The 26,685-nt window shown below is 35.1% G+C and overlaps 1 pseudogene; it reads right to left on the minus strand.

Annotated features, from left to right (window-relative positions):
- Nucleotides 1–26,646, minus strand: part of LOC131800440 (fasciclin-3-like) — a 53,181-nt pseudogene extending 26,535 nt beyond the window's left edge.
- Between the last annotated feature and the right edge of the window lie 39 nt (nt 26,647–26,685).

The raw sequence follows: 26,685 nt of genomic DNA on the forward strand, positions 1-26,685 counted from the left end.
GGGCATTATACCCTTACTACTATGTGGTGTAGGGTATAAAATAGAGTAAACTTAATTTGTCGAGGTGGCTCGAATAGTAATGAGTATATTTTCCCCGTTGTTTTTTTTTTTTTTTTTGCGGGAGCAAAATTCGTTTAAAATCAAGCAGATTCTTCTCTTGCCGAGCACTCTTTTAGTTCAATTTTAGAGATTTATTACGTTGATATTAATGGTAAAGTATAAATATTATATTTTATGAAGATTTACCTAACATTTCATTTCAGTTTAAAATTTGTCGTGAGTGCCTAAAAATATGCTATAAAATGCTAAGCAAAAAATGTGAAAATTTAACTTTACATATGACTCTGGCTGTACAATTCTCTCATCCATTCTTATGAATATTATCTTTCTCTTATAAATATTATCTTTCTATAAAATCGTAGAATAATGCTTATTTTGAAACTGTTTTGCTCTATTAGACGTATATCTGAACCTGCTCAATATTTCCAGACCCATTTTTTAATAATATCTAATTTTAATATTTATTCATTGCCATCGATTTTGTTTTTTAATTGAGAGTGTGACTGTTTAAGATGCTTGTGTAGTCTTTCCTTATAGAAAATAAAAATAGTTTAAAATTTCAATATTCTACATCATCGTTAGTTTTCTTTCATTCCATTTCGTTCGTTTTCATTTTCTTTTATATCTCCGTTTCTGTGGGTACTCTGATCAGCGACCCCGTTGTCACCGTTCCGGCTGGCAGCGGTGCCGCCATCGCCACTCTTGTTGGTGTGGGTGTTCTGGGACGTGGTTCGGGTGTTTTCACAACATGTGTACGATTTGCCAGGAGGCGAGCCTGTTTCTCGAGAATTTCTCTTTGATCTTTGGGTATCCAACGAGAAAATCTTGATTCCGGAATGCCCAATTGATTGCCTTTGGTTAGAAGATCGGTTTGTTCGTTGGCATTATCGCTGTCGTTTGATTTTCGTGAATTACGACCACCGGCTGAGGCCATGACCGAACGTAGGGGTATTGTGGTCGGGTTGTAGACACTGCTTTCCCGATCTGTGGCATATTCAAACGAATCGTCTTCTTGGTCGGCACGTCGTCTCTGTACATCGGAGTTATCATGATCGTTGGCATTGTTGTGGCCATTTGCCATTGTGGCACCATTGTTGGGTATTATGGTAACACCATTGGGGGTTTCGAGCAGGGCCACATTTTGCCCATGCTGCTGCTGTTTTCCTTGGGCTTCGCCACTTCTACTCACATTCGATAGTGTATGTATCAATTGTGTTGGTTTGTGTGTTTTTTTTGTTGGTGTATGGCAGAAGGTCGTCATCATAATCATCATCAACAACATCATCATTATCATTAAAGTAATCGTAATGACATCACATTATGTTGACATGTATTTGAGAGAGCATTATGGAAAAGAGAGATAGAAAATAAGCTTAGCTTGGCTAAGATCCATGTTTAGAAGACATTAGGACAAGTTCGTCTTTTTGGTGGGACAGAAAAATGGTTTTAGTTGAAAGACTTGAACAGTGTGATTGTGATGTTATCCACCACACCACTTGTTAGCGTGTGGTGGGTTTTGAAAGGATTTGTAATGATTAGGCGAGTTTGAGAGGGGATTGATTGATTGATTGTTCTGATCTTTTTGGTGATAAACGTGAGACCTTTAGTTTGCGTTTTACAGTTTAGAATGTAAGCTGGGAATTTGTTTGTTTTTGTTGTTGTTTCTTTTTTTTGACAAGGCATGAGGTGATTTGTAATAGGGATTTCATTTAATAGATTCCTTAGAGCATAGACACAGATAGTTTATGAGTAGTTCTTATTCTTCTAATTCTAGACTAAACTATTACAAGGCACATACAAGGAAGACAAACAAATTTCTTTGAAGGATACTATTCTCTAGAGTTAAACTAGATCTGAAGAGCGATTATATATCTGCTGTTTAAGCAGGTTGTGGTTATAACGTTTCGTAAATTCCATTGTTTAGCACATTCGATTAATGAGAAAGAGCTGATGATGAAGATTTGGTGGATGCATTCATATCTGTCGCAGATGACAATGTGTGTGTGTGTGTTGGTGTGTATTGGGCGTGTCAACATGGTATGTGTATGCAAGTGTCTTGAACATATGTATGTATATATGAATGGATTTAATGGATGTTATTGAATTTCTTGTTAAAACTAAAATTAAAATCAGCATGCCATTAACCATTTAACAAAACAAAAAAAAAAGCAATAAAATCTGGCTAAATGTTTATCATGCTTTTAAACGTCTAACAAATTAATGTATTCAGGTATATAAAAGGAAATTACCAGATTTTGTTGTTAATTGTTAAAAATTTTCATTAATTTGCTATAGAATCTTTTACCAATCATGTTATGAGTGTTAGTTAGAATGTGATCTTGGACTGTGACTTAAATGCAGATATTCATAACATTGGCATTACTTACGTTTCATTTGTGGCCATTTTTACAGATTTTCCTAAAAAGAAAAAATAAAAGTAAGTTTTTTAAAAATTTGAAATTATTCCAAATAACGACAATACATAGAAAATTTATGTCTATAATTGTGCAAAGAGTCGATTTATGCATGTCAGTCCGTCTGCCCATGTATTTTTGTGAACAAAATGCAGGTCGCATTTATTATCTGATTGAGATGAAATTTTCCAAAAAAAAAAATTTGTTTTGCCAAAGGACGAACCCTTTAGAAATTGGTGAGAATCGGTTTAAATTCAGATATAGCTCCCACATATATATCTTCAACCGATTTAGGGTTAATTGTGCACCAAATGGCCAATATTAGCCCAAATGGCATGTATTTTGAAAATCGGTTCAGACATAGCTATAGCTTCCATATATATGTTTCATCCGGTTTGGGATTTTAAGTCTCTCACATGCCTAATATGCACTCCACAAGAATGATATTTGGTACCAGATAACTAATGGGGCTCAAAAATACCTATCTAAAATTTTATCGAGATCGGATCAGATTTGAATACAGCTCCCATATATATCTTTATCCGATATCAGGTTAATTGTGCACCAAATGGCTAATATCAACTCAAATGAACCGAATCTTGGCAATTCCGACTGAATTCATCCTAGAAATAAGTACTTCAAATTTGGAAATCGGTTCAGATATAGCTATAGCTCCCATATATATTTTTCATCCGATTTGGGTTTTAAGTTCCTCACATTCGTATTAGATATTAGCTACAGCTCAGAAATAAGTTGTCAAGGTCCGACGGAATTCGTCCCAGAAGCAAGTACTTTAAAAATTGGTTCGGATATAGTTTTAGTTCCCATATATATGTGTTTTATCCGAGTTGGTGTTTTAAGTCCCTCACATGCGTAATATGCCCTCCACAACAATGATATTTGATACCGGGCATTAGGTACCGTTTATATTTTTATATAGCTCGATATACATTTTCATCCGATTTTACAGTTAATGCTCACCATATATGCAATATCAGCCCAAATTGAATAGATTTGTACATATTTAACAATTTGGTGAAACTCGGTCCGGTATATCCATTGCTCCAATAAATATTTTTTAATATAATCCTTATCGAACTGTACAGCAATGGAATGTTATTTGGTTCATAGTCGGTATGATCTACATCACAAAAATTCCCAATATTAACTTTTTTGTTACGTTAGCTCTACTAAATATGCATAGTGGTGTAGGGTATCATATAGTCGGCCCGACCGAATTCTGACCTTTCCTTACTGGTTATTATATAAAATTAATTTATACGCCAACTCAATCGGCATTAATGTAAGGGTCAGAGGAACCCTTTTTCAAATATTTATGATTTTGGCGGGAAGTGACTTTCGGCATCAAAAATATTTGCTATTGAACGGAATTGTTGGTATTTTCACACTAATTTTATGGTCCGTTTCACCTTCTAAATATTATCCGATGACCTTCTTAAATTGTGGGATTCAGATCTTTTTTAAACTCTAATCCCATGCTATATTCCGAGTCGATTGGTTTATAATTCTGAATTCTAGCGAGAAAAAGAAATTCCTAAATATTTTACAAATATTTCCAAAAACAATAGGCTTCTATTTTGACCTTAAACCAAGCCGCATCGGGCCATAACTGCGACCTGTAAAGTGATTACAAAATTAATATGGACAGAGATACAATATATACTCGTAATATTGAGATTTTAGGTATTTGTTGTAACATTTTTAATTTATTTATTTGACTGCGGCAGATTCTTACAAGTTAGCAGATTTATGTAAATAACCTGAGAATTAGAGTGGATATTAAACAAGTAAAACAGTGGCTAAGTTCCAAACTTTTAATACCCTCCACTATTTGGAAGGAACATACAAATTTTCAAAAAATTCCGTAAAGTGATGTTTAAATGATGACCTTTATACGGGGGTTATACAAAGACGTGGACCTGCAAAGGCAATTTTTTGTTATAGGCTGTAATACCCAGCAAGATCTTCAAATACGAAGTTTAAAATTTGTCGCTAAAATCATCAAAATACCGAAAAAAGGGAGATACCGTTATATGGGGGCTATTCGAAGATGTGGAACTGCATACGAAATTTTTTCTCATAAGGTGTACTACCCGTTACGAACTTTGAATACGAAATTGGAAACAATTCCGGTGAATAATGTCGCTAATATCATCAAAATACCGAATAAAAGTAGGTACCTTTATATGGGGGCTATACGAAGACGTGGACCTGCATACGAAATTTTTCAGGCATAGGCTGTAGTACCCATTATACCAATACCAATTTTGAAACAATTCGGTTGAATAATGTCACTAAAATCATCGAAATACTGAATAAAGGTAGGTACCGTTATATGTGTCCTATACGAAAATGTGGACCGGCATGGCCCATTTACGAACAAAACCTGCCTACTAGCAAGATACAAAATTTTCGTTCGAAAGATAGTTAGAGCGTTTGAGGAGTTACGACGGAATGACAAAGCTAATATACCCTCCATAGAATGGTGGAGGGTATAAAAACTGATCACAAATTTAGAAAAACCATTTTGAAAAAACTAAAAAAATCTTTTATACCCCAAAAAGGCAAAAATTACGTATGGAACACTTATTTGTACTTTGTAAATGTAGAGTTTTGAATGCATAAGTTTTTAGCTATTATCTTAATGGCAACACTGGATTAAACAGCTCAATCGCTTTTCGTGTTACCGTACTTCTTCAAAGATGGACAGTGGTATCAATCATAAAAGTAGTATCAAAAAAAGATTTAATGAATTTTTCTGAATTTTATGAGTTGTTTACGTTCCGATAACTTTAAAAAATCGACCTCTATAAAAGACTTTAAATTGTGCTCTATAAGCATAAACTTCTAGAAGATAAATTTATAAATAAATAGAAAAACATTTTTAAAATCACCCATTTAACCCGCAGCTATTTTTTCGGCGATAATTTTAACCAGGGTTAAAAACCAATCTTTGAATAAGATCAATGATTGTTTTGAGGGGAAAAACAATTGGACAATGAACAATGAGCATCAAATAATAGATATAGACTTTCAGCTAAAGTCAAAATAAAATCTCATTTCCATGGGGCCAATGGCACTAATTTAGTTCTTGTAGAGTTTATATATTATCAAATTTAAGTGAAATGTCATTGTTTACTTCCTGCTTATTCCCGCCTCCTTCGTTTTTACCGTCTTTCGTATTTTCAAATATATGTAAAGTTTTGTTCCTTGATTTTCAATGAAAACGGAATGTATAATGTAATTAAAGGTTTTGTTATTATTACATCCTTCTTTTTAGCTCCAAACCCATTTTGGTCGGATTCGGAGATTTTGTTGTGGTCTATTTTACCCCCAAAATAAATTATATTAATATTATAATCTGATGGCAATCAAAAAATTCTCTGCTCCTAACCTAAAAAAATAAATATTTCGAGAACATCTTCAAAAACAATAGGCTTCTATTCTGACCTTAAACCTATCACCATGAACATTTTTGTGAGGATTGGACGAAAATTGCGACCTGTATATAATACAGATCACACGTACTGTTGCAGGACGCAAACAATATTACAAAGTGTATAATTCAATAATGGAAGTCAAATTGAAAAAAATCTCATGCGAAACTTATAATACCCCCTATACATAGTGTTGTAGGGTATAAAAATGGGACAACCGATCAATAATTTTAACAAGGACATGTTGCTTGAAATTTTTTGTGTTTTCTATAGGTCCATTGCATAAATACTCATTTAATGATGTTCCGCAGCAATTCAATATTTACATGTGTGTGAATTTAGTTAGTAGAGATTAGTCGAGAAAGATTAAAGGCGGGTGATGAGGAATGATTGTTTTTTTTTACTTAAATATAAAAAAGAAGAAAACCTTTTCATTTTGTTTTATTATAATTCTTTATTTTGGAAAAAAAAAATTAAAAATACAATATTTATAATAAGCTTAACTTTCTATTACTTCTCTTTTTGTTTTTTTTTTATTTTGTTAAGATTTGTATACAAATTTGGAAAGAAAATATATGGTCCTGCGACACATCTATCTATGTAAGTACATTCAATCATTAGATTTAAGTAAACAAATAAAAGAATACAAAAGTTTTGTTTTGCGTAAAAAAACTCATACAAATTCCTATTAAATATTTTATAGTTTTAAGTACAATTTTTATAGTAAAGTACAATTGCAATTTGTTTTTGTTTTTTTTTTAGATTTATTTAAAATATATTTATATATGTATAAATTGTATAAAAAAAGTTAATTGCTTAGTGGTGGTATTACACAATAATATAAAATCATGAGAAACAGGACGGTTAAAAAACAATACATTTAAGTATGTGTGGATAATGTTTTTATTTTTTACAAAGTTATGGAAAACATATGTATGTGTGTGTGTGTGTGTAAATATAAAAAATTATGATTTTTTTGAGATTATCGTTCCCATATATTCGACTCTGATCTGAGAAAAGCAATTTACGAAAATTGACTGACTTATAAATTAATTGCCTTATCATTACGAAAAAAATATATATATTATTTGTATGAACTTTAAATTATATACTACACTTAGGTATAGTATTTGTTTAATTATTATATAGTTTATTAAATTATTCATCGTTTTTTTATTTATTAATTTTCTTACGGCATTCACAATCGTAAAAAATTAATAAAAAACATAATAATATAAAAATATATATAAAATAATAAAAACAAAACATATTCGAGTTTGTGTGTTTTTATACATGTCGTAGTGCACACAGTTTGAGAAAAATCGTTTACAATTGAAAACAAAGTCGTTAATAAAATTTGTCTATTGAAAATTATAAAAAAAAAAAAAATTGTTGGCCTAGTTATTTGGGAGACAAATATATATCGATTTTGCTCGCGAGTGAGAAATACTCGCGAGAGGAAGTACTAAAATAGTAAGAGCCCTTTACGCCCTTAAATATTCCTGTTCGAAAAATGAGAGTGAGAGTCAAAATTTTCAAAATAGAGTAAGAGTACTCTAAGAGTGAAACCTGGTGTGTTTGTGTAGTAGCAAACAGGCTTTTAATATTGTTGTGAAATTCGATTGAATTTTACTCTGTACTCCAAATTCGGAAAGAGGTCCAGAAGGGAAAGGTCAAAAATCGGGCGGGCCCGACTATACACCACCATGCGTGTTTAGTAGAGCTCCCGTAAAAAAAGTTTATATTGGGAATTTATGTGAAGTAAATCATACCAACTGAGAACATTATTTGAATGCGTTTCATGGCTTTAGGGTAGTCACAATTTGGGAATTATATGCAACTCTGAATATCAAAAAATTTGATGGAGGCTTTTGTACCACATAACATTGCCGTATATTGCATGGTATGACTTCGATAAGTATTCTATAAAAAATATTTATTGGAGCAATAGATATACCGAATTCTGTCGGAAGTGCCAAAATTCAGTCTATTTGAGCTGATATTAGCACTTTGGTGCACAAAAAATCTTTAAATCGGGTAAAGATATATATGGCAGCTATATCCAAATTTGGACCAATCTGGATAACATTTTAAAGACATATTTCTGAGCTGTATCTGATAATGATCTAAATATTATTATTGTGGAGTGCATATTACGCATGTTAGGGACCTAAAATCCCAAATTGGATAAAACATACACAAGGGAGCTAGAACTATATCTGAACCGAAATTTGAAATACTTGTTTCTAGGATGATTTGAAGCGGAATTCCAAAATTCAAAAAAAAATTAAGCTGATATTAGCCGTTTGGTACACAAAAAAAACTGAAATCGGATAAAGATATATATATATATATATATAGAAGCTATATTCTAATCTGATCCAATCTCGATAAATTTTGACAAAGGTATTTTTAAGCTCCATAAGTTATTTGATACCGAATATCATTCTTGTGGAGTGCATATTACGCATGCGAGGGACTGAAAACCCCAAATCGGATGAAACACATATATGGGAGCTATAGCTATATCTGAACCGATTTTCTCCAAATTTGATATACTTGCTTCTAGATTGAATTTGGTCGGATGTACCAAAATTTAGGTGCATAATTAGTCCGAAATCGATTGATGATAAATATTGGAGCTATATCTAAATTTGAACCGAATCTCCTCAGTTTCAATAGGTTTCGTGCTTGGGCCAAACATATTTTTTTTGGGAAATTTTATCTCAATCGGATAAAAAATGCGACCTGCTTTTTTCACAAATATACATGGACAGACGGACTGACTGAATCGACTTAGAAAGTGGTTCTATGAAGATCCTTATAAGTATCTATGGTTCTATCTCGCTTCCTTCTCCATGTTACAAGCAAATTCACAAAGACATAATGATGGGAACCTGGTACTACCCAATTGCGAACAAATGTAATATATTTATGTGAATGGTATCAGAAGAATTAAACCGATATATCCTAAATATAAGATCCAGCTAATGTTGAACATAATATCGGTTTGTACAAAATTGAAAAAAATCGGGAATAACTTTATTTTGATTCTCGAAATACGGTATGGGAATTTTGGGAAAACTTTATTCCGAACCAAGTACCGATTAATTTGTGAATGAATGGAGAGTTCAATGGAGAGCAGGTCAAAGAGAAAAAACATATTTTTCATATTTCGGTTTTTGCTCGACTTCAGTTGTCCTAAAAAGAGATTTTTCTCTACTGAAGCGAAGGTGGTGTTGCAGACTCCATCGGACATGGAAACGCCAAGATGAAAATTTTGTGATGAAAAACAGCTAAAACTTTATTTCTATCTGAATACCGTTTAAATTGTGGATGAGGTGAGAGTTCAATAGAGAGCAGGTCAAAGAGATATACTACCATATTTTTTATACTTCGATTTTTGGGGAGGTGGTGTTGCTGACCCCTTCGGAGTGGGGATAATTTCGAATAGACGCTTTTTTATTAACGACGTTTTTTTCAAAATAATTGATTTTTTTTCTGTATGCTTGTAGCTGTCATGGAAGGGCAGAACGAGAAGGATTAGATATTTAATAATAATAGAACTGCCTTATACAATTTTGTTTTGAAAGCATTTGAAAGGGACAATCAAAGGATATAAATTTAAAAGTAAAATGTATTTTTTTTTCTAAATTCCAGTTTTTTTTTAATAATGAAATTGAGATTTTTCAAATATTACGTACGTTTGTTTTTCTCGCTAAATTTTCTTAAATCATATTCTTTTTATCAAGGATGTTACGTATATTTTTTGTTGTAAATTACCGAAATAACAATTTATTTTTGAAAAAAAAAAAAAAACTTTTTAAATAAACTAAATTGAAAATTTGTGCATGTTTCAAAATGTGCCTTTTTACTTATGAACAATTTTGGAAGATTTTGAAAAAATTGTTAAAAAAAAAAGAGAAAATTAAATCCTTGAAGGATTTTTTTTCAACTGGACGCAAACGAAAACTTTTAATGTCATGTAATGCCGAAATTTTTTAAAAAATATATATATATATATAAATAATAGTGGAAGAAATAAATTGTTTTTTCACAATTTCTTAAAGTCGTTGTCTATTTTCTGTTTTATAATGCCTCGTTTAAGGAATTTTGTGTGTGTGTGAGTGTGCATTTGTGTTTGTGCCCTTTAGATTTTCAATCCTGTTTCTTAGACAGAAGTATTTGTTTTATTTTCGGCCGGATTGGCATGTCCATTGCCATTGGTGGCCGTCGCCGTTTTGTTGCTGTTATTCTTGAGATCAGCCTTCTTTTGTGAATCCAATTTATCGGTGACGGGAGGTGTGGGCTCCTCCGATGTCTGGTGTGTGGTGTCGATGTTTTCTTCGCCGTTATTGAATTCACGACCATCGAAATCTTCATTGAGGTGGGGATTGATTTGGGCTTCAGAATCGGGACCAATGTCAGTGTTTAGGGTGGCTCCTGCAACAACAACAAAAGAAAAAAGAAAAAGAACAAGAACTAACATTTAGCTTCCGTTTTGTCTCGAATTGGTAGAAAGAACAAATGTACAAAAAAAAAATAATTCAAAGCAAAACCAAAGAAAATCAGAATGGGAAAATAAGAAAACTTAGAGTACAGACCATAAAAAAATAGCAATGAAAATGAAACTTAAAAGCAAAGTAAAGCACCATAGAATGTGTTTTCGTTTTCAAACTACAAACTTCTACCAAAACAAAAATAACTAAAAAAAAATAATAAAAGCAAAGAAAGCAAAGCCAAAACCTAAAACCATTTATAATTTTTTTTGGTAAACTAAAATTTCAAATTCATTTTATTGTTAGTAGAAATTTAGTTTGTTTTTTTCTCTCGCTTACACCAAAAACCAATAAAATTTTATTTGTTTATCAAATTGTAGGTTAAAATTGCCCTATTGCCAATTAGAAAACCAAGCGTCACGTTTTTTCGTTTGTTCTTGCGTTTGCAACTCAAAATGTCATGTTAGCTCTTGTTTGTTTTTTCGTATTTTCATTTGTTGTTGTTGTTGTTGTTTTTTTTTCTTAAATGTATTTTCACAATATTCCAACAAATATAATCAATATTTAAGAAGTTTTATTTTTTCTAAACAAATGTTGGTGCATCATGCAAAAATGACTTAAAATTTAAATGGAATTTTAAGAGATGTGCAAATTTGGTTATTTGATGTGAAATGGAAATGTATGGCATTTTGTTGGGATGTATCTTCAATTAGTAATATAAACTAAATGATATATAACGACATAGAATTTAATAATTGCATTAATTTAATTTAAACTTTTGATCTGAATGATATTGTCGGATGAACATAAAGTTACGTTTCTGAGGGTTTTTAAAAATGACTTAAAGCTGTCTGTTTCATACAAGTTCGTGCGACCAACAATGAGACAGAAAATTTTGCAATTCGAATGAGAACAAGTAAAAACAAGTAAGCAAAGGCTACCGTCGAGCGGGGCCGACCGTTAAATACCCTGCAACACTATAATAAACGATACAGTATATATAGGCGAGATACTCGAAAGAATTCCACAAGATATTGTGACAAATAATAAAAGAAAACCATCAGGTATCGTTCTCTAATTTTCGAATAATAGCAACTTAAACTAATTTGCTCATTTCCAATTTATTGGTAGATGTTGCGCGTAAATGGTCTTCCTAGATCTGGAACCAATATTTCCCAAAGACCTATATCTCTCAGAAGTGGCAAAAAATTAACATTTATTATTGGTTTTTGACTGAAACGCATCTATATGAAATACAGACATTTGACTATATTCTTCAACGAAATCAGCATTAACGAAATATTCAGAAGTGTGTCTTTCCTGTATTTGTGAATTCTACAAAAAGTCACTGGAATGGACATTTTCCTATTTTGTCTACAAAAGTTGGCAAACTTCTTCACACATTGAATATTTTTGGATGGCCATCCAAAATTGCTTGGCTTTTGCAATGTCCGGTAACCCCCATTCAAATGTGCGTGAGGACCGGGCGATAATTACGACCTGCTGACAATTTTGCAGTTTCGGTCCATTTCAACCCCTAAATATATGGCGATCATCTCCAAAAAGAGTAGGCTTCTATTCTGACCCTCATCTTATCCCCATGCAAAATTTCGTAAGGATCGGGCCATAAATGCGATCTGTATATGATATACTGATATCCTAACTACTTAGTTTTGTTAGCTGTAGAAATATTCCCAAATGTTTAATTCAAAACAAGTAAGCAAAGGCTACAGTCGAGCGGGGCCGACCGTTGAATACCCTACAACACTATAATAAACGATACAGTTTATATAGGCGAGATACTCGAAAGAATTCTACAAGATATTGTGACAAATAATAAAAGAAGACCATCAGGTTTTGTTCTCTAATTTTCGAATAATAGCAGCTTAAACTAATTTGCTCATTTCCAATTTATTGGTAGATGTTGCACTTAAATGGTCTTCCTAGATCTGGAACCAATATTTCCCAAAGACCTATAATCTCTCAGAAGTGGCAAAATATTAACATTTATTATTGGTTTTTGACTAAAACGCATCTATTATCTCATATAGATGCGTTTTAGACATTTGACTATATTCTTCAACGAAATCAGCGTTAACGAAATAGCCAGAAGTGCGTCTTTCCTGTATTTGTGAATTCTCCAAAAAGTCACTGGAATGGACATTTTCGTATTTTGTCTACAAGTTTGCAAACTCCTTCACACATTGAATATGTGATGAATATGAATATGCAATGTCCGGTATCCCCCATTCAAATGTGCGTGAGGACCGGGCGATAATAACGACATGCTGACAATTTTGCAGTTTTTGGTCCATTTCAACCCCTAAATATCACCAAAAAGAGTTGGCTTCTATTCTGATCCTCATCTTATCCCCATGCAAAATTTCGTAAGGATCGGGCCATAAATGCGATCTGTATATGATATTCTGATATCCTAACTACTTAGTTCTGTTAGCTGTAGAAATATTACCAAATGTTTAATTCAAAATGAAAATATGCCAAAAATATGACAAAATTTAAAAAATATGAGAAAATTTTACAAAATCAATATTTTCATCTTTAGAGATATATTTTTATGTGATTTTTTAGAGGTTTTTTCTTTCCTGCCAAGAGGCCATTCTGAATTCATGAGAACTGTCGAAATCAGTTCAGCCGTTATCGACATATATGAGATCTTTCAAGCATATCTTCTTTGATAGACATATATATCGCATATGTTTGCTATATATTCGATTTTTTGGATCTTAACATTAATGTAAAGATCAGAAGTAACCTTGTCATGGCTTTGTGATTTCCCCGGGACTTAAAATATTCGCGGTTTAATGAAAAAATTTGAATTTTTTCAACAAGAAAGATATGGTCTATTTTACCCGCTAAATATTATCCGATGACCACCCAAATTGGTAGACTTCTTCCCCGCCTTAAACTCTAGCTACATGCGAAATTCCGCGTCGATTGGTCTATAATTGCGACCTGTATAGCTATTGCAAAATCCGACATTTTTTCAGTATTTGGTCCATTTCAACCCCTAAATATTTGGCGATCATCTCCAAAAGAAATAGGGTTCTATTCTGACCCTAGCCCCACCTCCATTCTAAATTTCGTGAGGATCGGGCCATAATTGCGACCTGTAGAGTGATTACAAATTAACATGGACAGACGGACAGACGGACAGACGGACGGACGGACATACATAGCTAGATCGACTCAGCTCGGCAAGATAGGAAGATCCATATATACTTTCCTATGTGGGAAATCAATATTTCGTGGTGTTACATAATTTTTGGCCCAATCAAACTTATAATACCCCCAACACATAGTGTTGTAGGGTATAATGAAAATATGCCAAAAATATGACAAAATTAAAAAAATATGAGAAAAAGTTACAAAATCAATATTTTCATCTTTAGAGAGATATTTTTATGCGATTTTTTGACGTTTTTTCTTTCCTGCCAAGAAAGAATTAATGAGAACTGTCGAAATCAGTTCAGCCGTTCTCGAAATATATGAGATCTTTCAAGCATATCTTCTTTGATAGACATATATATCGCACATGTTTTGCTATATATCCGATTTGTTGGATCTTAACATCAATGAAAAGATCAGAAGTAACCTTGTCATGTCTTTGTGATTTCGCCGGGACTTAAAATATTCGCGGTTTAATGAAAAATGTTGAATTTTTTCAACAAAAAAGATATGGTCTTTTTTACCCGCTAAATATTATCCGATGACCACCCAAATTGGTAGGCTTCTTCCCCGCCCTAAACTCTAGCTACATGCGAAATTCCGCATCGATTGGTCTATAATTGTGACCTGTAGAGCAACTGCAAAATCAGAAAATTTTTCAGTTTTTGGTCCATTTCAACCCCTAAATATTATACAATCCTCTCTAAAAGAAATAGGGTTCTATTCTGACCTTAACCCCACCTACGTTTTAAGTTTCGTGAAGATCGGGCCATAATTGCGACCTGTAGAGTGATTACAAATTAACATGGACAGACGGACAGACGGACGGACGGACATACATAGCTAGATCGACTCAGCTCGGCGAGACAGGAAAATCCATATATACTTTCCTATGTGGGAATTCAATATTTAGTGGTGTTACATAATTTTTGGCCCAATCAAACTTATAATACCCCCAACACATAGTGTTGTAGGGTATAAAGAGTAAGTTCGGCCGGGCCGAACTTTTAATATCCTCTATCATTTGGAATGGATTTTGGAAATTTTCAAAAAATAAAATCCTCAAAAAATTATGTTTAAATTTTAAAAATACTGAATATAGCCGTTTAATTGGGGTCTACACGAAGTGGACCTACAAAGGTATTGTGTGTCATAAGCCATTACCATATTCAAATTCTATAACTTGAAATACGGTGAATAATGTACCGTTATATCGGAGCTATGTTAAGACCTGGACCAGCCAGACAATTTCCTGTCAGAGGCTGTAACATCCATTACGAAGTTTAAATACGATATCTCAAACAATATCGGTATGTATTGTACCTAAACTCGTCAAAATACCGAATATAGGGAGGAACAGTTATATAGGGGCTATACGAAGACGTGGACCTGCACAGACAATTTTCTGTCATAGTCTGTAGTATCCATTTCGAATTTCAAATGCCAAATATGAAACAATTCCCGTGAATAATGTCGCTAAAATCATCAAAATACAGAACGTCAGGAGGTACCGTTATATGGGGGCTATACGAAGACGTGGACCTGTATAGACAATTTTCTGCCTTAGGCTGTAGTATCCATTTCGAACTTCAAACACCAAATTTGAAACAATTCTGGTGAATAATGTCGCTAAAATCATCAAAATACCGAATATCGGGAGGTACCGTTATATGGGGGCTATATGAAGACGTTGACCTACATGGCCCATTCACGAACTTAACCTGCCTACTGGCAAAATAAACACATGTGCAAAATTTTAGCCTTCTATCTCAATTCGTTCGAAATGACAACAGACAGACACACAGGCAGACAGACGGACATGGCTAAATCGTCTTAGAATTTTACGCTGATCAAGAATACAGGGTTGCCCATATTCGACGGACCTTTGGGCCCGTTCCAATCGACGAGGCTTGCCTGCAGGCAACATTCTTTGCGTCAATTGAATTTTGTACGGGAACAAATGCAAATCAATGCGAATAGTCCGTTGTAAAGTGGACCGAGCCATGCCCAACTGCTGAGAACGGCGTTTTTGGGATGTTCTTGGGGACCTCTCAACACTGGCTCGTACGGCAGCGATATTCTAGGCCGATCGCCTTGGTCGACTTTTATATGGCCTCTTCGGATTAGAAAGAGCCTTACCAGTCGAAAATTTTTCGTATAAACGCTTAATGGTGTTCTTAGAACGCGCACTTCTCAATTTTTTTTTCACAATTGACTTCTGTTGAATGTAAATTTCAACTATTTCAGAGCGCTCGCGTGGCGTGTATTGGTACATGGTAAAAATCTGCTTGGACTGACGCTTCAAACGCGGTATGTCATTAAGCGATGTGACATCTCTGTCAAAAGTTATGGCGTTGCCAGATGGGTCCGTCGAATATGGGCAACCCTGTATATATACTTTGTTGGGTCTAAGATCATTATTTCGATGAGTTACAAACGGAATGACAAAGTTAATATACCCTCCATAGTATGGTGGAGGGTATAAAAACAAAAAATTGAGACAAGTCCCAACCTTTTTTCTAAAAATTTTCTACGTATTTTCCTTTATAATGCAGCTTGCTAGCATAAAATATCAGGGTTTGCCACACAAAAAGATCGCGTTTTATAGCCTCCACCGTAGTGGATACACTTCATATATTTAGTTTGTCATTTCGTTTGTAACACCTCGAGATATATATTTAAGACCCCACAAAGCAGATATATTCATGATCATCATAAAATTCCATGTCGATTCAGCGATGTCGGTCCGTTCGTCCGTGTGTCCGTCTGTGGAAATAACTCTAGAATCTGAACGAATTGAAGTAGGATGAAAAAAATTTTACTCAAATGTGTGTTTAGTCTGCAGGACTTTTTGCATTGAAAATAGGCCATATAGGTACACGTTTAGGTATGCCCCCCACCAAAAAAAAAAAAAAAAAAAAAAAAAAAAAAAAAAAAAAAAAAAAAAAAAAAAAAAAACAGTAAAGAAAGTCTTAAAGTCGGGCGGGGCCCTACACCACTTTGCTAATTTAGTAGAGCTCCGCATAACAATTAAAAGTTTTTATGAGAGAATTCAATCATATACGCTACGCTATAAACGCTATTATAATTATAATTTAAAGTTCAAAGGACTAAAAATGCCGAAGTATGGTAACTCTCTATATTCTGCATTCATAAGATTTTAACAGAATTGTTAACAGAATTTTTTTTATTGAAAATTTCGTTCCATTTGGATACTTGCTTATTCGGGGTGAGATGAAAAAACTGCAACCAACTTCAGACTGCTGTCATTTCTAAGCCACTCGTCCGACGGCTGTTTATATTATTCCAGTGACAGGTCAGCTGAAAATGTGCACCTTCGGTTGGCCACCAGAACTCAAGCGCCGGCCATGGTGATGGCGTGGGCCGCAATAACAGCCGATTGGTGCTACCCGCTCGTATTAATCGACCGTGGCATCAGAATAAATGCCGAAATATATATATAGCGAAAATATTCAGGAAGGTGCATTAAAGCCATGGACACGCAAACATTTTGGCCGCAGACCTTGAACTTTCCAACAGGACTAAGCACCATCGCACTCAGCACGCGCCACCCAAGAATGGTTAAAAAATGAGGTTCCTCGCTTCATTTCTAGCGCACAATGGCCACCAAAATCTGCGGATACCAATCCGTTACACTTTTGTGTCTGGAGTATTTTGGAAAGGAAGGTTGGCACTCAAAAATACCAAAGTGTCGATCACCTCAAGCAAGCGCTTCGCCGGGAATGGTCCAAGATACCGCAGAGCAACATTCGGGCAGAGTGTGCCGGTTTCATTGGCCATTTGAAGGCCATAATTGGTGGCAAAGGTGACCAATTCGAACAAATCTAAACTTATTCTAAAATTTGATGCTATTTCCGACAATTTTTGCTTTTATTCAATGAAATTAAAAAAAAAAAATTTAAAATGATGGCGTTTGTCTTTGTTGCAGTTTTTTTTTTATCTCACCCTCTATACTCTACAATATCGATTAGACGAACTTTTTCTTGCTTTTCACGTATTCCTGAATAAAATCATCTAAAATAAGAGGCCTGGAGGATTCGGTACTGTTGTTCGTTTTGCAACCTTAAAAATGCGAAACTGACTAGCGATAACTCACTGTAAGTAAAGCTGACTAGAGACCCTTAGATATATGGTCTGAATAAATGTTAATCAAAATTTCTCAATAAGAACTTTTTGGCAAGCTCGAAGTCGATTTTCGTTTATTTACAGCAAATCAAAAATCTTTGCTGAATAGGAAGAGTTGAATTTTAAAATTTTCAGAATCGTATTGCCAACAAATAATTTCAAATTGTAGCATACTTTAGTGCTGGCATGAGAATCGATCGAAAGATAAAAATACATTGTTTAACGACTTTGCGATTTTTTGCAAAAGTAAAAGTCATTCATAAAACTTTACAACATAAAAACTAAATGATTACCTTCACCCATCAGTATTGTATCGAAGCTGAACAATTAATTTGCAAGAATTAAAAAAAATTGAATCAGTGTTTTTGCTCTGAACTGATACTTATTTCATTTATATTTTAAGATCCCCTGATGAATTACATTCATTACGGAATAACTATTAAGCTATGTTTTTTCCTTTGTCTTTAAATATATCTGGGGATTCTGACTTTGAGAAAATCTTAAGTGTGCAAATCCATGCATATTGCGTTGTTTCAACATAAAACACTCAAATTCATTTGTAGCTTAAAGTTGCAGTAACTTTACATTTAAGAATATTTTTTTTTTGAAAATTTATATACAACAAAGACCTTAACACAATGTACATCCATACATATATACAGTAAAACCAACTGCAACAAATGCAGCATGAAAGTAGGCAATTTATCGCCGAAAAGTTGTTAAGAATTTTATTGCAAAATTCTACGATATTCTAAAATGGATTCAAATGTGTCCATACATGCAGAATATGAAACATTATACTTTGAAGATAAAAAATATTTAAGATCTATCTTGGGATGATAATGATTATTATTTATTTATTTTTTTTTTGAAAAATTTTCTCATCGACGTTCGTCATGTACTTCGAATAAAATAACGTAGTAAGGGGTTTCACATTAACGAAGTAAATTTGGTTGTTCAACTACCAGGACAAAATCGATGCAAGATTTGTAACCACAGAGTTATTAACCAAAAAAAAAAAAAAAACAATTATTGACAGTTGTAGCTACTGCCTACTAACTTATTTTTTTACAAGGACATGTTACATGCAATTTTCTGGCGTTTTTATACCTTCCACCATATATAGTATGGAGGGTATATTAAGTTCGTCATTCCGTTTGTAACTCATTGAAATAATTACTTTAGAGCTAAAAAAGTATAATTATTCGTGATCAGCGTAAATCTCAAAGACGGTTTAGCACTGTCCGTCTGTCCGTTGGTTGCAAGAGCAGATCAGTATCTTGTCTGCAGCCAGATCAAGTTCGAAGATGGGCTATATCGGTGGACGGTATCGTAAGACCCATTTAACGGTGCTTCCCGATATTCGGTATTTTAATGATTTTTGCCATATTTTTCAATGTCTGAATTGTCTGAAAATCCATACAAGGAGTTTATTCTGAGTATTTTATGCCGATATCGTATATCCCCCACATAACGGCACATCCCCACATACGGATATTCGGTATTTTTATTATTGCAGCCAATTTTTCTATAGAATTGTCTAAAAATCCACAAAAGGAGTTCCTTGTGAGTATATTACCCCCTCGAAAGATTTGTCTATATAGGTCCGCGATATCATAAAGCCGCCACACAACGGTACCCCCATATATTCCTTATTTTGACGATTTTAGCCACATTTTTTAATGGAATTGTCTGAAATTCTATACAAGGGGTTCCTTCTGAGTACACTACCCGCTGGTAGAGAAGCGTCTATATAGGTCCACGATAACATATAGCCCCCATATAACGGCACCTCCCGACATTCGGTATTTTGCTGATTATAGTCACATTTTTTATGGAATCGTCGGAAATTCTACACAAGGAGTTCGTGCTGAGCACTTTCCCCCCTAGAAGGTCCCCGATATCGTATAATCCCGGTAATAACGGTAACCCCACCCCCCCGATATTCTGTATATTCATGATTGTAGCCAAATTTTTCAATGGAATTGTCTGAAAATCCACTCAAGGGGTTTCTTCTGAGTACTTTACCTCTTGGAAGAGAATTGTCTACCAACGTCCATGTCTTCGTATAGCTCCCACATAATGATACCTCCCGATATTTAATATTTTGATAAATTTGGGGACATTATTAACCAGGATCGTAACAAATTTCGTATTTGAAATTCGTAATGGGTACTAAAACCTATGACGGAATATTGGCTATGCAGGTCCACGTCTTTGTAAAGCCCCCATATAACGGTTTTCAGTTGAGCGGTATTTTTCGACAGATTTTTTTTTAATTTTTCAAGTTCCTTCCAAATGGTGAAGGGTATAAAATGTTCGGCCCGGTCGAACTTATCTGCCTTTTATATCCTCCACAATAGTATGGAGTGTATATTACGTTTGTTATTCCGTATATTACGTTTGTCACACCTCGAAATATACGTTTTAGACCCCACAAAGAATATATTTTCTTGATCAGCATGAAATTCTATGTCGATTTAACGATGTCCGTCGGTTTGTTCGTCTGTGGAAATCATGATTTTAGCGACATTATTAACCGGAATTGTTTCAAATATGGTGTTTGAAGTTCGTAATGGATACTACAGCTTATGACACGTGAGAACGGCTTATGACAATAGTTGCCTATGCAGGTCCACGTCTTCTTATCTATCCCAATATATCAGCTATCTTCGGTATTTTTGAGACTTTAACAGAATTTTTAAAGGATTTTATTTTTTGAAAATTGCCAAATTGATCCCAAATGGTGTAGGGTATAAAAAGTCCCGCCCGGCCAAAATTAGCTTCATATACACAAGCCTAAGTATTTTAGTTGGACACACACGCTATGCGCTTTTTTACTCATTACATGGTAATCAATAACAAATGTTATGTTAAAATATTTATGTTATATGTTCTTTAAGGCATTTAATGGAATAACTCATTGTTCATTATTTTCGACCAAAATTTACAGTATTCTGATTTTCCAAAAATATTAAGGTCCTAATATCAAATAATTGGAGGTTTCACTGTATACATGTATACCAGTCATAATTAAAACATCTGCAGAGACATACATACTTACACCACATACATATGTACACACATACGTGTAAAGAATATAACACATGATGTATGCATAATTTCCTTGTGGGAAAAATCTTTTACCATAATCTTCTCATTTATGGTGTCTGCACACACGCACACACACACATAAAATCCTGAAACAGCCGAAGAAAGTGAATCACAAAAGGAAGCAAAAATGCTGATATGTATTACCGGTAAGGATCTTTGGCTTTTGTTTGCAGTCATGTTATAAACTTTGAAAATTTAATTAAAATCCGATTTTCTTCGCTTTTCTTCGAGAGGAATTGCACATCCTTCTCCGGCGGAGAAGACGAGAACAAGAAATTGTATTATAACACTGTTGCAGGGAAAATCTTAAGGACAATAATGTTGTAAGCAACAAGTGCCATGACAATGCTATATACATACATATGCAGTGTGTGTAAATGGCAATAGAGCCTAATGAGGGACTTATTGTGAAATGCTAATTAATAGAAGTTGTTAGTCTAATGTTCAGGGATTGAAATATTTATGTGTATAAAAGAAAATGAGATTGATGTTAGGACCGAGCAAATCAGATTTCAGAGCATTTGTGAGTGTGAATATAACGCTTTGAGAGCATTTTTCGTTAAATTTTACAACAATAGGGACTCTCAAGAAAAATCTCAAAATTAAAACCTCGACTGAATGTTGGAACTTAATTTGTTACAACAAGTTAAAACGTCCGTTTTGCCGAAAGATGTATACCCTCAGCCAATGTTCGATTATTGAAATATATTTTGACTTCTGTACGAGTATTCAAATTGTTGGCTCTCCATGGAGTAAATACTGAAGGAATGGGCCAATATTGCCCATTCCGCATTTTATGCACTTCATGGATATTCAAAAGTTTGACCCTCCGTGGGGGAGATAAAAGAAGGCCTAGACCGATATATCCCATCTTCACAGCAGATTTTGTGTTAGTAGAAATGATGGGGTGTGTGAAATATGAAGAAAACCGGATGTTTATTTCGGATTTTATAATCGTTTTAGTTATTTGAGATTTGGGGGAGGTTCCTGAAGGAATGGTCCGATCTCTATCATCTTTATAACAGATCTTGGGTTGATAGAAATGCTGGGATGTGCCAAGCCTGAATGGAATCGGATAGTAATTTCGTGTTTTATGAGCTTCATGAATATTCAAAATGTTAACCCTCTGGGGGGAAGGTACCAGGAGGAGTGGACCTCCTTCACACCAGACCGTGGGTTAAAAAAATATATACATCACATTTTATAAGAGTTATAATTATTCAAAATGTTGACCCTTTGTGGGGGAGGTACTTGATGGTGTGAACCGATATTCTCCATTTTCGCACCTGACCTAGAACTGATGTAATATTAGGATTTGCAAAGTTAAAGCAAATCAGATTATACTTTCTCTTTCTGTGCAGTAAAATATATTTTTTTTTTTTTGGAAATTTCGACGTTTTGTGGGGGAGGTACCAGAAGCACTGGACCGATTTTGTCCACCTCCGAAATTTATAATAATATTACAATGTTTGGACCAAATCGAATTCTCTATTCGAGAGTTATCGTGCGTACCAGCCACACAGACAGACGGACGGACATCGCTAGATCGACTCCAAATGTCTTCAAATGGATTTGGTTCAAAGAGACTTGGTGGTTTAAGCCGATATTTCGATGAGGTTCGTTTTGACTTGAAAAACATAAGTGGCTATCGTTAGAGCACTCCAGCATTTAAATGTGTATATATATTTTGTGTCTCGTACCATCGCTCGTTACCGTGATACTAGTAGCGTAGCCCCACGTCAAGGAAGTGGACGGAAGAAAACAGCAACATCAGCTGAAATGGTTCGAAAAGTAAAGAAGCGACTTGATCGAAACCCGCGTCGCAGTGGCCGAAAAATGGCCCATGAGCTGAACACATCGCAATATTCCATTCGGCAAATATTGAAAAATGAGCTCGGGGTAAAGCCATTGAAATACCAAAAAGTGCAAGAACTTACACCGCAACAGAAAGAAAATAGACTCAAAAGAGCTGAAGAGTTACTTCGCTTGGCCGAAAGTCGTGAACTTTTTCGTGTTTACTTGCCAAAAAGGTCAGCTGAAAATGTGCACATTCGGTTGACCACCAGAACTCATGCGCCGGCCATGGTGATGGTGTGGGCCGCCGTAACAGCCTACGATCGCTCTCCGCTCGTATTAATCGACCGTGGCACCAGAATAAATTCCGAATATTATCGCGGAAATATTCTGGAGGGTGTATTAAAGCCTTGGACAACAACAGGACTCAGCACCATCGCACTCAGCACGCGCCACCTAAGAATGGTTACAAAATGAGGTTCGTTTCCAGCTCACAATGGCCACCAAAATCTCCGGATACCAATCCGTTGGACTATTGTGTCTGGAGTATTTTGGAAAGCAAGGTTGGCACTAAAAAATACCAAAGTGTCGATCACCTCAAGCAAGTGCTTCGCCGGGAATGGGTCAAAATACCGCAGAGCAACATTCGGGCAGCGTGTGACGGTTTCATTGGCCGTTTAAAGGCCATAATTCGTGTCAAAAGTGACCAATTCGAACAAATCTAAACTTATTCTAAAATTTGATGCTATTTCCGACATTTTTGGCTTTCATTCAATATTTTTTTTTAAATGTAAAAATTATGTCGTTTGACTTTGTTGCAGTTTTTGGAATTATCGGATAATTTCAAACACAATATTTCCCGTTTGTATCAGGAGTGCACGTATTTCGAGGAATCTTAATACGAAAATTTCCAAAAGTTCTCTAGAGGGGTAAATTGCCCCCTCTACCCTGGTAAATGCCCTCTACCCTAGTAATTGCCCCTCTACGCTAGTAATTTTTCCTTTCAAAACCCCAATACACGGGTCTTCTTCTCTTTAGCTCTATTTTCATAACCTGATGGATTTCCCACCTATTTATTGAAAAAGTTGAATTTTGTCGCACAGTGTATTAGAATCGAAACACAATACCCACAAAAAGGGAGTAAGCATTGGGGACACTTTCAGCACTTCAAAAATGACAACTACATACTTTCAAATTTGAGGTAAAATTTGGAAAATCCATTGATACGAATAACCTGTTTCAGGGTGATTAAAAAAATATTTATCATTTGTATTACCACTAGATTGAAATTCCCTAGAAATTGAGATTCCCTAAAGAGCCATTTCAATGACTTGTTGTTATTTTTTTTTTTTTTCAAAAAAATATTGATTCAAATCAATCTTCAAACAACTACAATGATGTTTTATATGAAATTTAAAATTTTGTTTTAGTACTAAGCTAATTTTGTTTTTGTTAGAACATACATTTCAATACATGAATCACAAAAGAACAAATAAGAGGATATTAGCGAAACAATTCGAACACTTACCTCCGAAACACCATCTTCCTGTGGCACGGGCAAAGACAACCAATAAAACAATCAGATGAGAACAGCTACAGCAACAACAATGCCAACAATGGCACAATTTCCAAGCCACGGGATGGCGGGGTGGCCGATGAACTAATGCGAACTGTGTAATCGGTGTGGCCCAATGCATTGTTGCTCTCATCTGATAGGTCTTTGTTGTGTCCTCCAATGTTAGGCCAGCACTCAATAAGGTAACATTGTACATGTCTTGTCCCAAGTATTGAGGTGCGTAAGCCGAGAAACGACCAGTTTTTTCGCTCTGGCGTACAACTTCGCCGTCAATGGTCCATTCGATGATGGGGGCGGGATTTGCACGAATGGTCAGATTAATGAGGGCTGTGTGTTCCAAATAAAGGCCATAGACAGAGATATCTTCTTGGGGTAGAGGGGCATCTGGAAAAAAAAATGGAAGATGGAAATAGAGCTGATATCAGCTTTCAAGGGGTTTCAAGGCCATTCGAGATGGACGTGTACTTACAGCGCACCAAAAGATGATAGGAACCCTCCTGGGGTGGCAAACTATCGCGATCAGTTTGATGATGGGAACGGCACACCAATTTACGGTTATTATCTTCGGGTCCCAAAATCCAGCTGATACCCTGAATGGTGGTGGTCAATTCCAGGCCATTGCTGGTGGGGACTGAGGTAACATAATCCATTTCGCTGAGATGTTTGTTGGCTGGTTCATCATCCAAATACCAAGTGATGTTTCCATAAGGGCGACCATCGGCCACTATACAACGGGCTTGGAATGTTACACCTTCACTGAAATAGCCTTCATTGTCTGGCTTGGTAATCAACTCGACCAGGGGTTGTTTGGGAGTACTGCAGAAGATAAAACGCATGAAGATAAAATTAACTCCCCCAAATAAAACTCCAAGAAAATCAATTACTTACATGCCACAACCAAATCAATTGTGCCCGACAACTCCTCACCCTGGACACCCAATTACACTTGACCTGACCATATGACCGCCTTTACATGGGCAATTTTAACACCACATTCACCATTGGTCAGGCCCGCGTCCAAAGTACTCAAAGCCGGGCGTTTTTATTCCAATCGGGCGATAAATTGCATACTTTCGACTCTCCAGGGATTTCGATTCGACAATAGGTGATTGAGTGATGGGCATAACGACACAACAGTTCCGTGTGATCACCCTCATTGAGGACGGCTGTGTTGGCTTCAACATTGACTTGGGCACGTGCCAGGGAATCTAAAAATAAACAACAACAGAAAACACAACAATCAGAAAAATGTAGAAAATTGAAAAATAAGTTTTAAAAACTGCGCCAGTAAAATATCTCTTTTAACTGTCTGCTGCTGCAGTGCAAAGTGAAAAGTAAATCAAATGTTTATAAATGTATTTCTTTTTGGATGGTGTGAGTTTGTGTGTGTGTAAGTTCGATGCAAAACCATTGGTGTGTGACTGCTGCTAAACAATGTTTGACTGCAGCAAAATTTTGTATTACAACCTGTGTACATACATTTTGCTTTGTTTTGTGTGGACCTCTTCTCCTTCCTGCCAACCTGACGCAGAGTCTGCACAAGGCAAGTTCAATTAATCTTTTCAACTACCAGTTCGACATGTTGAACATTTAAAGTACTTAAACGTATCCCCCGGCGGGTGTACGGAAAAGTGGGAGGGAAATGTAAATTAAAGTTTATTAGAAATTGAGTGATTACTTCCTTTTCGCCAGTGCCAATATTGATTTTGTAAGCAGTCTGCATTAGTAAATGTTTAAAGAGCGTATGTAAAGTGTAAGCTATTACAAATTAGAAGGGGATAAATGAAATGAGCGTCCTCGGGGAGATTTTTTCAATTTAGAAATGCTCGAGAAACATTAATATCGTTGGTATTCGTAATGGTTTACAATCTCTAAAGATCTACTATTTTTATACCCTCTACCATACATAGTATGTAACTCATCGAGATAATAATTTTAGACCTACAAAGTGATTATATTCTTGGTCAGCGGTAAATGCTAAGACTATTTAGCCCTGTCCGTCTGTCCATCTGTTATAATCACGCTAGAGTCCAAAACGAATTAAGATAAGAAGCTAAAATTTTGCACAGATCAGTCTTTTGTCTGCAGGCTGGTCAAGTTCGAAGATGGGCTATATCGGTCCACGATATCATACAGCCCCCATTTAACGTTGTCCCTGATTATTCGGTATTTAGATGATTGTAGCCAACATTTTCAATGGAATTGTCTGAAAATCCACAAAAGATGTTATTTCTAAGTACTTTACCCCATGGAAAAGCATTGTTTATATAAGTCCACGATATCGTATAGCCCCATACAATGGTACCCCCCGATATTCGGTATTTTGATTATTTGGGGCATGTTTCTATTGAATTGTCTGAAATTCCCCACAAGAAGTTCTTTCTAAATACCTTACCCATGGAAGAGTATTGTTTATATAAGTCCACGATATCGTATAG

Source organism: Musca domestica, unplaced genomic scaffold (assembly GCF_030504385.1).
Source record: "Musca domestica strain aabys unplaced genomic scaffold, Musca_domestica.polishedcontigs.V.1.1 3, whole genome shotgun sequence".
NCBI classification, from domain to species: Eukaryota; Metazoa; Arthropoda; class Insecta; order Diptera; family Muscidae; genus Musca; species Musca domestica.